Consider the following 13,937-nt stretch of genomic DNA (forward strand, 5'->3'; position numbering starts at 1 on the left):
ATACGCACCAACAATACTATTGATTGCTGTTTAAATGAATGAAAGTCTACTTTATCCAACCTTATAACAATAATCAGTTCCCTGCACGGTTATAGCATCAGGAAAACGTCCTTAGGAAACTTTCTATAGCTTTTTAATATATTAAGTCAGCAAGAAAAGTGACAATTTGTTCAAGAAATTTTTGGTGCCACTGTCCAGATTCTTATAAAGATCACTAGACTCTATATGATATATTAACTAAATAAAATTAACTCACCACTGTATGAAACCACCCGAATATCGTGATAGTTCTTTTTAGTTCCTGCAACATATGATATAAAGAACGCATTCATATCGCAATATGCAGCGAAGAGTATCTTTGCCATACCGATAAAGTAAAATATATTATGAAAAGTGTTTAAAAATTTAGAAGTCGTTCATTCAGTAGCTATCCATACATTAGTAAATATGAATATTACTGAGCCATCCAATACCATGCTAGTCTTCTAGTTTTTCCTCAACTGAGAAGATATACTGGTGGACAAAATGTCCAGCTTGGAGTTCAACGACTTGACCACATTATGTAGATGAGGGCGCAGGTGTACGTTATGTATTGCCGAACCTCGCCGCGCCGTATAAAAACTTCACCGAACAAGACGTCCCTCACTTGCTTTCTTGGTGACACCCTCTGTTTACTTTCAAACAAAAGTAACAGAAATAATTGTGTATCCATGCCTCCATAATCTTAAAATAAACTCTTTAATGCTGCATGCATATCGGTATTTTAATATTCATACAAATCGTAAACAAAAAAATATGTCAAATAAAGAAGTTGTTTGTATCTCTAACGCGCTGTATAATCATATGTATTAATATACTAGCTTTTGCTCGCGGCTTCGCCCGCGTGAAGGTGTTTTCCAGGATAAAATTCCACTGTTTGATAAAAGTCTTGCTACATATTTTCCCGGTACTTATAGGTTCAAACTAATTTTATCCCCAATCTATAATTTCAGTTCAATCAGTCGAAAATCTAAGAACATTTATACAAACTTTCATCCCCTATTTTATCCCCTTAAGGGTAGAATTTATCAAAATCCTTTCTTAGGGGATGCCTACGTCATAGTAGCTTTATGCATGTAAAGTCTTAGCCCGATCCGTCCAATGGTTTGGGCTGTTCCTTGATATATCACTGTCAGTCACCTTTGAGTTATATATTATATTAACAACTGAAGTTAGCTAAAATTGAGTTTCTCGAAGCCGACCACTATTTATGTACTATGTATTTTGAGACTATGCAATTTTGTCGCGTTCGCGATTCACTTTCACTTTTGTTGAGTTTCAGAACGCGATATTAGATCCTCCAACGCGCACGCGAATTTGAACTTTATGCAGCGGTAATAAATTACAAATTGACTCTCCATTTTATTTAGAAAACGTTTGTATGGGAAATAGAAAAATGCTGTTTTGAGGATTTTCCCGGCAATTATTCGAATTTTTCTCACCTTTTAAATCTTCCCTAGACCTCCACGAATAATTCAAGACCAAGATAAGATAAATCCGTTCAGCCGTTCTCGAGTTTTAGCGAGACTAACGAACAGCAATTCATTTTTATATATATAGATTATGCATGTAATATAATCGTGACTTATTTTAATACATAACAATATTTGGCCAGTAATTAAATTCACACACGACGTAAATATTAAAGTTAGATGCAATAGAAGATGAGTGGAGAACATAAATATGATAAATCCGTTGGCTTTTGTTTTGCGTGTGTGGATGACAAATATGGCTGTAAAACCCACCTGGTCACGAAGCCTGTTTGCAAACTCTGTTTACCGAGCTACTGATGACAACTACCTAATCTTTTATACGCTTTATAATTCAACAAATTAAATTACTTCAACTATACTAGACGTGTATGGACTAATTAACAATTGGTTAAATAATATTTTTAATACATTAAATTATTTTGCATTTTTGTTGTTGAGTGCAATCTCTATAATTGTATAAATTAACGTTCACACATCTAAAATATATTAAATTAGGCTTTATCCCTCTAAATAAAATATAACTATGTTATATTACATACATTTTGAATTTCATAGAAACAATTACATGTATGTCGGGTCTGAACAACATAGATGCTAAGAACGAAATGCCAGCTTCGTCTATTCGTAACAATACGACAGTGGGACACTTTGACAAGAAGAAATATTTATAATAGATGAAAAGAGAATCATGAAAGAATAGATGATTTTATATCTTTTAAATTATGACAAAAACCAAACATAAAAGAAAAAACCACAATTTTTTTAAGTTCTTTTTGCTTTACGTTCTCTAGTAAGCAACTGGCGTAAAAGCGTACAAAATGGCACCATTATTGTATATGTATTTATTTATTGTTAATAATATAATCATTAAACAAATATGTTGTACATAACTTATCATAAGTAATATACTATTTGCGTAAAATATAAATAGAATAATGATAGTCGAAAACAAAATATTTATGTAGAACATTTTAATTTACAAACCGTATTTTAAGTTTTATTGCAATCTTATACATTTAATGATAATTTTATGTAATCAGAGGAGTTAACACATAAGTACCTTTCTTTAATTCCTCGGGATTTCCAAAATTCGTGATAATTTCCCTAATCAGTGTATGGCCACTTTAAGACCACAGATTTATTTTCGCGGACATAACTGCATTTTGTAAATGGTAACGTCCCAGTTAACATTGTTATGTTTATTAAATTGATAACGCCATAAGTAAAATACTTACCTTTCTAAAGGATATAAAAGTGTAATGAAGGCGCACAAAATGTAATTTTAATTTTATTTGTGCCACTTTTTTCCGCCTGGTGGCGCTTAATCATAATCAGACGGAAGCGTGATAATCTCTCAGCTTGTAGAATGAAGCGAAAACGACATACGGATTATTACAACTCGTAATATGCGAAGCGTAGCATATTTTACATTTGTAATATGTAAAAAAAATAATGAATCGCGCGTAATATGAAGGATTTCTTGGAATTATATTATCTTGACTTTTCTAACGTAAATCAAGAATACTCAAGCATGTATGTAGGTACATCTTATCGGTTGAAATTACTTTATAAAAGATACGATGAAACAAAAAATTTCACTAATTTCAACGAAGTAATTTTACATCACCCGAGTGAATTTTATTGATACACAAATGACAACCCGGGCCTCGATGGCTACGTTGTTTACTGAAAGTATCTTACTGTTGGCCGGAGTATCAATTACAGCATGGAAATAACCGTTTATCTAATATTAAGGGTATTCCACTGACAATGCGAGATATAATACGGAGATACACTACACCCAGAATTCATAGACGTCCATCGAACGAGGAATATCCGCTAAGGTCGGAATCCTAAAACGCTTACCGAAGTTTTTGTACGTATCTACAGTCAGCATTGCTGTTTATACAAAACGTACGAATGGCTGGATGTAGCGTACCGTTCGCAAATCGGTGTCGGTTTTGCCAAACAACTACTCGATTGCTTGAATGAATTAGGCACATCGTCAGAGTATCTAAATTGTAAACGAATTAGACTTCGTCAAGAACCTTAGAGTGCTGCATCTGCATAGCGAAATTGACTTTCTCAGCATGTTTTTATTACGATAAAACATCTGCATTTTTTCCTAACCATGCGTGCAGTCTTGTGGAACTATTATAATATGTATAAAGTACATGAAATAAATAAATAACTTAATTATATGCAGAAATATTTAAAAAATAGGGCTTACGTTGGTTATTAATTACGAGTAAAAAGACCATGTGTTTTTCGTTATTTATCGATATAAACGAAATACACAATATAAACATAATATGCTTTCAAAATAAAATAAAAATAAATATTTTAAACTCTGGAAAAATTTAATATAGAAAGGAAGAACACTAATAAAAATGTGTCAATCAGGAAAATATATTTTTCTTCTTTAATTTCCCGAAGTGTCTGTCTTACCGTAAAAACTTTGTTATTGTTTACGAAACCTGCTGGACACAGGTGACTGGTGACGTTGATAAATAATAATGTCTAAACTGGTAATTTTACGCCCAAAATAGGACTTTAATGACATAATATTATTTTATTTATATTGTATAACAATTAAGATTACAGTTAATATACTTATAAGTGAAGATCATTTTATATTCCCTTTTAATGAGGTAGAGTCCAGCTGTGGACACACTTCTCCACAGCATGAATAAACAGGACCGATCGTGATAGTATCACTGTCTTATAGAAAATCGACATGGATGTTAGGTGGTAGTTGCGTTTCATGTCACCACAAGAAAATATAGTTTTAAGTAATCTTCATTTTGTGCACACTACTCATAAATATTCTCTAACAGAAATACCTATTACGTATTGAACAAGAGACCCAAACTGTGATTGAAACTTTCCTATTATAAGAAGATCGTATCTATGTTTATGCACATGAAAACAAATATTTTATACACTCTATTACAGATCATTTGTATAGGTGGTCTAAAGGTAGAACGATTGTTCCTTCGCTAACATTAATGCCAATCCCACTTTGTCGAAGCGTCGACTCGCCTGTTATTGCGGAATGTTTCACGTGCACACTAGCGCCACTGTAATAACATTTACACAAGGGAAATTCAAACGTCGAACTATTTGCGCATTTGGCCCAAAATGGAATTTCTTTGTTACTGAACGATAAATATTATATGAACGATGTGACAAAGAAGTCAAAAGGCAGCGCCTTATACCCGCGTTAAATATTATAGTGTGAACTGTTATTGTCGGATCGTTCAGATTTACAAATGAGTCGCAAAATGACTACCCTGACAAACAATAACCATAATACCTATATATCTACTTTTTCGTATTTGTACCACATTGAAGGATAAAAATTGTAATTAGATATTTCCTACACATAACTTATAAAGCCAGAATGGGAAATAAATACCAATTAAAGAGGTTTATTAATTAAACATATAGTGATAAACGGCCTTGAAAAATACACATTTGTAAAACAAGAAACTGATTCAGGGATGTTTTAAATTAATCAAGGCATGAGTACAATTGGCTCATTAGCATTTATACAAGTTACTTGTGCCGCGCTCGGTCAAACCATTTCGATAACTAAACGGTTTCAGTTCGAATGTGAAATTGGATTCTTGCAGTTTTTAAATCGTTTAGTCGTAATAACTTCTAATGTGTACGTTTTTATCAAAGTAAATATTTGCAATAAACTCTCAGAGACAATTTTTAGCGAAGTAATTACAAATGACTATTGTACAGAAATACTTTTCGTAAACTTTTCCTGTTTACTGAACTGCGTATAGCAATACCCTAGACCGTGTATATATCGTTTTATAATGTAAGAATTCGAAAATATTATATTCTCTACTCCCAATACCTATCCATGAAAATCTAATGCAAATTTATTAGGTAAATAAAAACCATTCTAATAAGCGTTAACTAATTTTACAAGTACGTTGTTAATTACATTGTTCCTAATCATGATTAAATAATATATATAGCAGATGCAATAAATAGACAACTAACCGAAACGGTATCACGTTGATTAGATTAATCTGCTAATAGGATGCATACAGACAGGTTTTGTATGCCTACACGGCGATGATGACGGGCTAATACACACGATGATTGTGTTTGAGTAACCATATTGTTAATTTTGTAAAATGTTAAAGATGAAAACGATTTTTAATCTCCCATCAGCGATATCGTAAAAACACCCGCGCTGCATGGAACACTTATTGAAACTGTTCTTAAGTGTTGTCCTTTTATGTAGCTACTCCATAAATGTTTGATAGGGCCATCTCGGGAAATCTCTGTCTCCATTCGTAGAGGGTCTGCACTCAAATAAAACTGGAATCCCAAATATTATTCCGCGACATTTTCCCTGTTCCTCCGATGTGAACTTTTATTTTTATGCTCTTACGTATTCTTATCAGAGGGGCGACACACACTCGGAGAGCTTCTGACATACTGACTTAAATCCTTATTCCCAGAATGTAAGTTTGTCTTGGATTACAATTTCTTTGTCTGATGGTATTATACCACATTGATCAAAACAGTAATCCTAACCTTTTAAACAGCTTATGTCGATTTACAAACAATTGTTTGGTATTCCACTGCGCTCGCCATCCTGAGACATGAGATGTTAAGTTTTATTATGTCCAGTGGTTACACTGGCCATAAATATCTATAAGGTAAGTATACATAGAGATCTATCGAAATCTTTGGATGCTAAGCTAAACATTCCTGCACGTAGTACACCCTACTAACCATCATCGTATCTGTAGATGAGATTTCGACAAGCCGTAAGTCCGTATTAAGGTAACGTGGTCAGTTAGCGCCCTGGTCCAATCTCCCGTAATCATGAAAAGTCAAAGTAGGCCTAATTCCAGCAACAGTATATTTTAATACTGCTAATATCAGATTAAATAACAGATGTCAGAATCTATATATATAAAAATGAATCCCTATTTCCTTTGGTCGCGTCATCACGCGTGAACAGCTGGACCGATTTCACAAATTTTTTGTTGTTGTTGTGTTTGTTATTGTCAGGAGAAGGTTCTTATGAAAGAAAAAAATCAAAAGCCTACATAGTTAAGATAGGACAACGTCTGTCGAGTCAGCTATTATATAATAATATCGGTGATAAGTCGTCTGGCCTTCAAAACGAGCAAATACAATTAGGTGCTTCATCTAAATCAATGGCATTCACCAAAAGCTATGAATCGCCACGTACGCAGTAACTGGAGTATAAACGTGTACAAATGTATATAAATAATAAACAGATACTTCGTCTGTAGTGTCCACTAGATCATGGAGTCGACAGGCGGCACAAATTTAATTTAGTTCCCTGCCACACTACAGCTATGCTTGGTAAGCTGCCTGCGATAGCGATGCATAAAGTTTACCCAACATTCAGACAATACATCAAGTTTTACAATAAAATACCGTATATGCATGTACTATATTTTCTACATCACCTCATTGGTTTAGTAAATAGGAAATCTGGACTATGACCCGTGAGGTTCTGTACTTACTCCAAGTTTGCTCAAAAATATCAAATACTTACATAAGAATTCTTTTAAGATTTAAAACAATTGGTAACTAACCTATAGTTGAATGTTTTTAAAAAGAGCCCACCTAATTTTAGAATGTCCACCCTAATCCTAATAAAATCTATGAAACAGATATCTATTTAGTAGTAACACCTTTGAATAACCTTACCCGTTACAGCGGTGATAACCTAGTTGGGCGTGGAACGGACTGCCGAGACGAATAAAACGACCATAGGTTCATAACCTACGGGCACGCACCTGTAACTTTTCTAAAATTATTTTACTATTCTTTCTGAATTATCGCTTGTTTTAACGGTGAAGGAAATTATCGTAAGCAAACCTGCATACCTGAGAAGTTTTTTATAAAAATTTAAAGGGCATATGTTGTCTGCCAATCCGAACTAAGCCAGCGTGATGGACTTTAGTCAAGTTCTTAACCTGGTCCTCTCAGTAGTAGAGGAGGCCCGTGTCCAGCAGTGCGACAACATATAATACAGGGCTGATATATCACGCGTCCATCAAACTAATAAATAATTATTTCAGTATCAATTATAAAACTGAAGTGAATGTGAATGCTGTGAAATAAATAAACAACATGTCAAACATTACGCAATGTGAAAACATGAAAGATATTTAAGTAATCAACCACCGTACATATAAAACGAATTCCAGTGAAAAGCGACAACAAAAAATATTTGCGTAAAACTGTTTAACATTCAGCACGTATTAAATGATAAACTGAGGATGTGGTATCCGCTGGTAATGGGAACAGTTTTACAATAATTGCCTAATTTAATTTGATTAGTTTTTCTTTACCTAAACATATTATAGACAAAACACCGACGGTAACCATTTAGCTCTCTAGTAAGTATGGTGTAGAATATCTTTACCAGAGGCCTACAAAACAGAGACAGGCATTGGCCAGACAACTGCTTCTACTACTCATTCTCTATATGTATGGACCTTACAAGCGTACGTGTTGATTATCGTGACAAGTGATTTTCGTCGTAGACATATTCAGCAGCGTCACCTACCTCATATTAGTATGCCACGCCACAATAACCGAAGTCGAATCACAAAAGATTTCCGGAGCGCGACTTGCACAAGGGATGAAAACCAACATTGTGTAATCAGAAGGGTCGCAATCTCACCTCACCCCTCGCCACCATGTCTAACACAGCTTCATCAACAAGGTCTCTTTCTACTCATTGTGACATTTCACGACTTACTCAAAACCTTTGATTTTTTTTTATAAGTATACGTTTTGAAGAAATTTCGATACAAGATTAATGTATTCAGTACATTCTTCATACTCCATTATTTTTTAAGAGTCACCATCTTAACTCGTAACGTATTAGAAAATTTACACGGCTTTTTATCCATTTCCCGGACTTAGGAAAATAACAATCAAAGACTATACGATATAATACTATTTATGTATAATTTATATTGCAACGTTGGTCACACTGAAGCTCTCTGTTTTTTGGATTAGTATGAAAGTTTCATCGGTATGGAACTTATTGTCGGGCAATTTATACGTACATAGAATTTTGTTACTCTGTGAATAGTGTAGTTACATAAAAAAAATGTTATGTTTAACGGAACTTAATAATAGAGTCAATACGGATTTTCATCTTTATATAAGTACACCACCCTTGGGAAAAATAAATATATGTAGTTAAGTTTGAAATGAAATATCTTGATCTAGAATCTCACTTCATTTCCCTACTGCAATGATATAAAGTAAATTATTTCATTAAGTCGTACAATAATAGTGGTAAGTACGATACAGTTAGACCTTACATATACAATAAAATTAGACGTAAATATTCCTTACAGAATTAAAAAAAAACTAATACATAAATCCCACATATTTTATATACAAGTATCCGCCAAACACGAAGATAACTGAATACCACTTATCCTACCGAATGGTGAATATAGGCGAGCCAAGACGCAATACAATATTGTGGGAGGCGTTTATGCTACGGCGCGCACTCCAGTCTGTTTCACCATGAAACGCACCGCAAAAGTTTCACATTTGAATTTCTTGAACAAACGTTATTACTACTCCAATAGCGAAATGTTCCACTGAAACAATTCACAATAGCGGGAACTAATGTCAAAGACAAAGAAGATTGGTTGGTGTATCTACTTCAATATGTGGACTTTGTAGGCAGTTTTACATTGTAAATGCGCGCAGGTTTGCGTTTTACAATGTCTTTTCTTTTACTTTAAACATTTTAATGCTATATTGAACCCAACACAAAAGAATCATCAAAATCCATTTTTTTATTTTTAAGTGTTACCTTTGCATCTCCTAAGCCCAATATCCTATATCACTGAAATTAAAATGGGACCACTCCGAACCTATACGAAATCGAACGCAAAAATAAATCATTTAAATGTTGATTTTTTACCGCGTGGCTTACCACGCGGTAAAAAAATATAATCGATAAGAAACATTTTACGAGATAGATCCTTTGGAATCCGTTAAAAAGTTTATATTATCTTTCAATCATTCAAAACGTTAAAACTTTTATAAAATAAATTATTGACAAAATTATAGTAAAGTAAAAATATATAGTGTATTGTTCTGGTGCATCGCTGGTAGTTGCCGTATTTTTACCTCGCATTTTAACTATGAAAACCAAAAAAATCTTAGTGATAACGAGATGTCGCTAGTTGTGCTATATAGGAAGTAGTACATAAATAATTTTCACTATTGGAAAACATTATAATATTTACCTACTCATCAATACAGTGTAAACATGTCTAATTTATAGATATTACGGGGATTTTAGTTAATGTTAAACGTTAATAAAATAAAACGAAAGTAATATATGTACCTTAAAAAGCGGCTTTGGAAAGTGCCTCCGCTCGAGCAAACGATCTTGAGCAATTCGTAACATTGTTAGCGGCGCGCGAGTTATGAGCGAGAATACGCAAAAGTTTACGATATTCCTTACAAAAATCTATTTTGAATCTTTTTGTAAATGTTTATCTACCAAAATATATCTTATTAAATTGTCTACCTAATTATAAGTACTGGTTGCAAATCAAAACGCTGTGTATTGTATGAGGAGATTCCAGAAATCGAAAATTTAGCTGCATTTTTAATATGAAATACAAAAAGAATCAATGTAATGATTATAAAAAATTAACTACCTAACTAAAGATTACATATTGCAGCAATATGATATAATAATATTAATAATATCAGCCCTGTATTATATAAGTACTTTGCCCACTGCTGAGCACGGGCCTCCTCTGCTACTGACAGGGATTAAGAGATTTGAACCTGCGAACATTCGTTTTGGCAGTCCGTTCCACACCCAACTAGGCTATCGCCGCTTATAAAATATGGAATATGATATAATTTTTTGTTTTTGGTAAGATTTATAACTATCAAATAGGTTGCTTCTAAAACTACGATAAGGCGCCGCGCCGCTCCACCCCGCGCCGATTAGCTGGGGCCTTAAATTTTATAGTTAAAGTTGCCAAAAATTTTAAATAACAATATATCGTCTTCTTTTCCGTAACAAGTCCATATTACAAACACTAGTATGTTTAATGTATTTACTAGTACCATTTATAAAAGCTTCTACCGCAGTCGGTTTATAAAATTCAACTTGATTACCGGAGATTTATCTTGTCATCAGATATACTAAAATCTAGTTAATTATTAAATTAAAGACATTTTCGCTATTTTAATAAAATAAATTTGTTTTCAATTATTTATAAGCTTTTACTAAAAACGTTAACTTTTTTCATTTTTTGTCTATGAGTACCTAAACGATTAAAAATAAAAAATACTGACATTTCACCGATTTCCACACAAATAAATTTATAGCAAATAATATATGGACTTTTTTTATACCAATTATATGCCGCAAAAACAAATAATAATAGTTTCCAAAAATTAAATAATACGTTTATACAAATGAACATAATTTCCATGATCTGAATGATAGCATGTAGGACTTATCTCATTTAAGCCATCTACTATGACATGATGACAGCAGTCTCCTGGCGCAGAGGTCAGAGGGTTGTCACTCACACAGCTAACAAAGGGTCAAGTCTCAAGGCGAGCCCTCTATTCCCTTAACTAGTTATTGTGTGAATACCAAGAGAATAAAAATACCACGCAACATATTTTAATTATACTAATTCATTTATTACCTTCATAACTAACATATTTCGCATATTATATTGTCTCACTGCCTCGGTGGCGTAGTTGTAATTATGCATGGTACGAATATAATTACCGCGCTGAGGTCTTGGGTTCGAGTCCCGGGTCGAGCCAAAATATTTGTGACTGGATTTTTCCATCTTAAAAATTACTTAGTCTCGGCTAAGAGTCAGGAAGTTGGCGGTGTAATACCCCTGTGCGTTGGAAAGCGCGTATAGCCCTACGCCTGATCTCTCTCCGATAATATCTGATTACCGCTGCCCTAGACTAAGAATGTGAATGAACAGAAAGAGCATCGGTGTATTGCGTACACACTTGTGCACTATATATTTGTGCTGATCTCCGTTCAGATCAGCCGCCGTAGCCGAACTCGGTTAGGAAAAAATAATTATATTGCGTTTTATGGTACAAAAAAAAACTTACTAGCAACCATCGTAAAGTGTACAATAAATTTAGCATCTTATATCCCGTGTCTTTATACTTTAACCACCGCAGTCAAACAGGCCTACACAATTTCAACCACACAGGTACGCAATAGAAAGCTTGCAGCTACCTACAATAGTTGGCGCTATTTTAAAATTTAATTCTGTGCCTGAATGTACTTTCCAACATACAGAATTAACAGAGTATGGACCAAAACACAGAGCCGTGATGGACTCTATCAATAACTGACATGAGTTTGGAAGTGATTCCCTCAACGAGTACGCTTTTTTATATTTGTTAAAAACACTTTAAGCAATCATTGGTCTAGTGACAGCGTATTGTAAACTATGATTTCTATGTTCGAATTCTAGGGTTAGCCACTTGTTGAATCGGATGTAATTTGTTCAGGTTAAACATTATCACATGGTAAGCTTTGTAAATAATTGGTAAACCAATTGTGCTTCTATCAATGCTATCCAGGGCAAAGGCGTGAACTCGTGTCTGTACATGCAATTTGTTAGCCGGCAGCGGCCAGAGCACTCATCAACCTGATTGTCCAATTTTTACTCATGTTACAAGTGAAATTCGTAAAAAAAACGGTTTTTGGTTTACCAATAAATTGCCGGCATTTTTGTATGATTTTCAGATATAAAAATGTTGTGTATTTTATATGTTTTACACTCAACAATTATAAACTCTTGAAGCGAGCAACCCTTTTACCAAGATTCCTTTACCTTTAATAAAGCACATTAATAAACTTGTTAGTCAAACAAAATCAAAGAAACAGGCTCCGTTGCATTTACCCGCTGGCGGTAATTATGAATTCAAAATGCCTCTTTGTGATCGAGTTAAATCCTTAACTAACGACAAAATTTCTCGCATTATTTGAATGACGTTAATTTAGTCACCGATTTCAATGTGGACTTCCCTATATTTTATTATTAAAGAATATCTTATACGTTTTAAAATTTATTTCTATTCCTTTGCAAATGTTGTCAACTATTGTATTAATAGCTTATAATAGAACCTTATAAAGCAAATTAACTTGTTGAAGTTGGAATGTGTGTGTTGTCTTCTCGATCTAGCGGGCAAAGAATGTAAACTTTAGATTAAAGAACACGATGTCCTATGATGAAGAGACAATGTGTGGATTTTCTAACACAATCGAAGTTCAGAATCATGGGTCCTATTGACGTCATTAAATTGGCAGATAATAGTAAAACTAAGCGGAATAGCTTCTGCAACATGCTTGAAAACATGTTACATCCCAAACAGGACTCTTGTTCCACCTCATTTATTGACCAAAACCAAGTGAAAGAGATGTCAAACAGGTCAACTACCCTATTGGATGATAGAGCACCGGCACATAATCGTATATCCAGTTCCAACATCAAACAGCATGGTTACACATCTATAATCCACAATCATAATTTATTTTACTTGCCACACACTTGGCACGTGAGCTTTTCTTAATCTATGTATTAAAAAGTGAGTAGTAGCATAATTATACCATACTAAGTATCCAAGTATCATGTAAGTATATTTATTTCAGTATACTCCAAGCATTATTTTAACTAAGTTCTAAATAATTATTTCTTGTATTTCTTAACAAATATGTTGTTGGTTGTTTATCACACACACGCATCACACCTTTATCCTCGAAGGGACAAGCAGAGGTACAGCCAACACCCATTTTCCCCAAGTGTGTTTCGTTCCACGATGTGATAGGAAAGTTTGTTTTCAGTTGACAGTTTTATTCTAAAAAAAAAACATGAAAAATAAAAGAAACATTCAAAAACTTGGCCGTGACTTATGGTTAAAGTATTCAACATTTTATATGGAAACAATACGTAAGTAGTGATCGAGCACAATATTTGGCAACAATATAACAGTAAATCGTATACATATTCCGTCATTGATATTTTGTTTCTTTAGGTAACCTGTGGTACACTATGATTGGACAGCTGACCGGAGTTCAGTAAAATTTTCTGAAAATATAACAAAAATAAAAAAAGAATATAAGTTATCTATAATTCAATATCGAATAAATTAGATATTACGTTGTTGAAATTATAAAACGAATGCCGTGTACATTAAATATTTTTAATTTATAAAAGTCCACTTAATGGAAATAATAAATTGGACACTGTCACGACGCACAATAGAACAAGAGTCAGCTATTTTCAAAATGGCAGTGCCTTTGGAACCATTCGTAGATGCAATTTCGTTTGTGGTTGCAGA

Source organism: Manduca sexta, chromosome 22, assembly GCF_014839805.1.
Source record: "Manduca sexta isolate Smith_Timp_Sample1 chromosome 22, JHU_Msex_v1.0, whole genome shotgun sequence".
Taxonomy (NCBI): Eukaryota; Metazoa; Arthropoda; class Insecta; order Lepidoptera; family Sphingidae; genus Manduca; species Manduca sexta.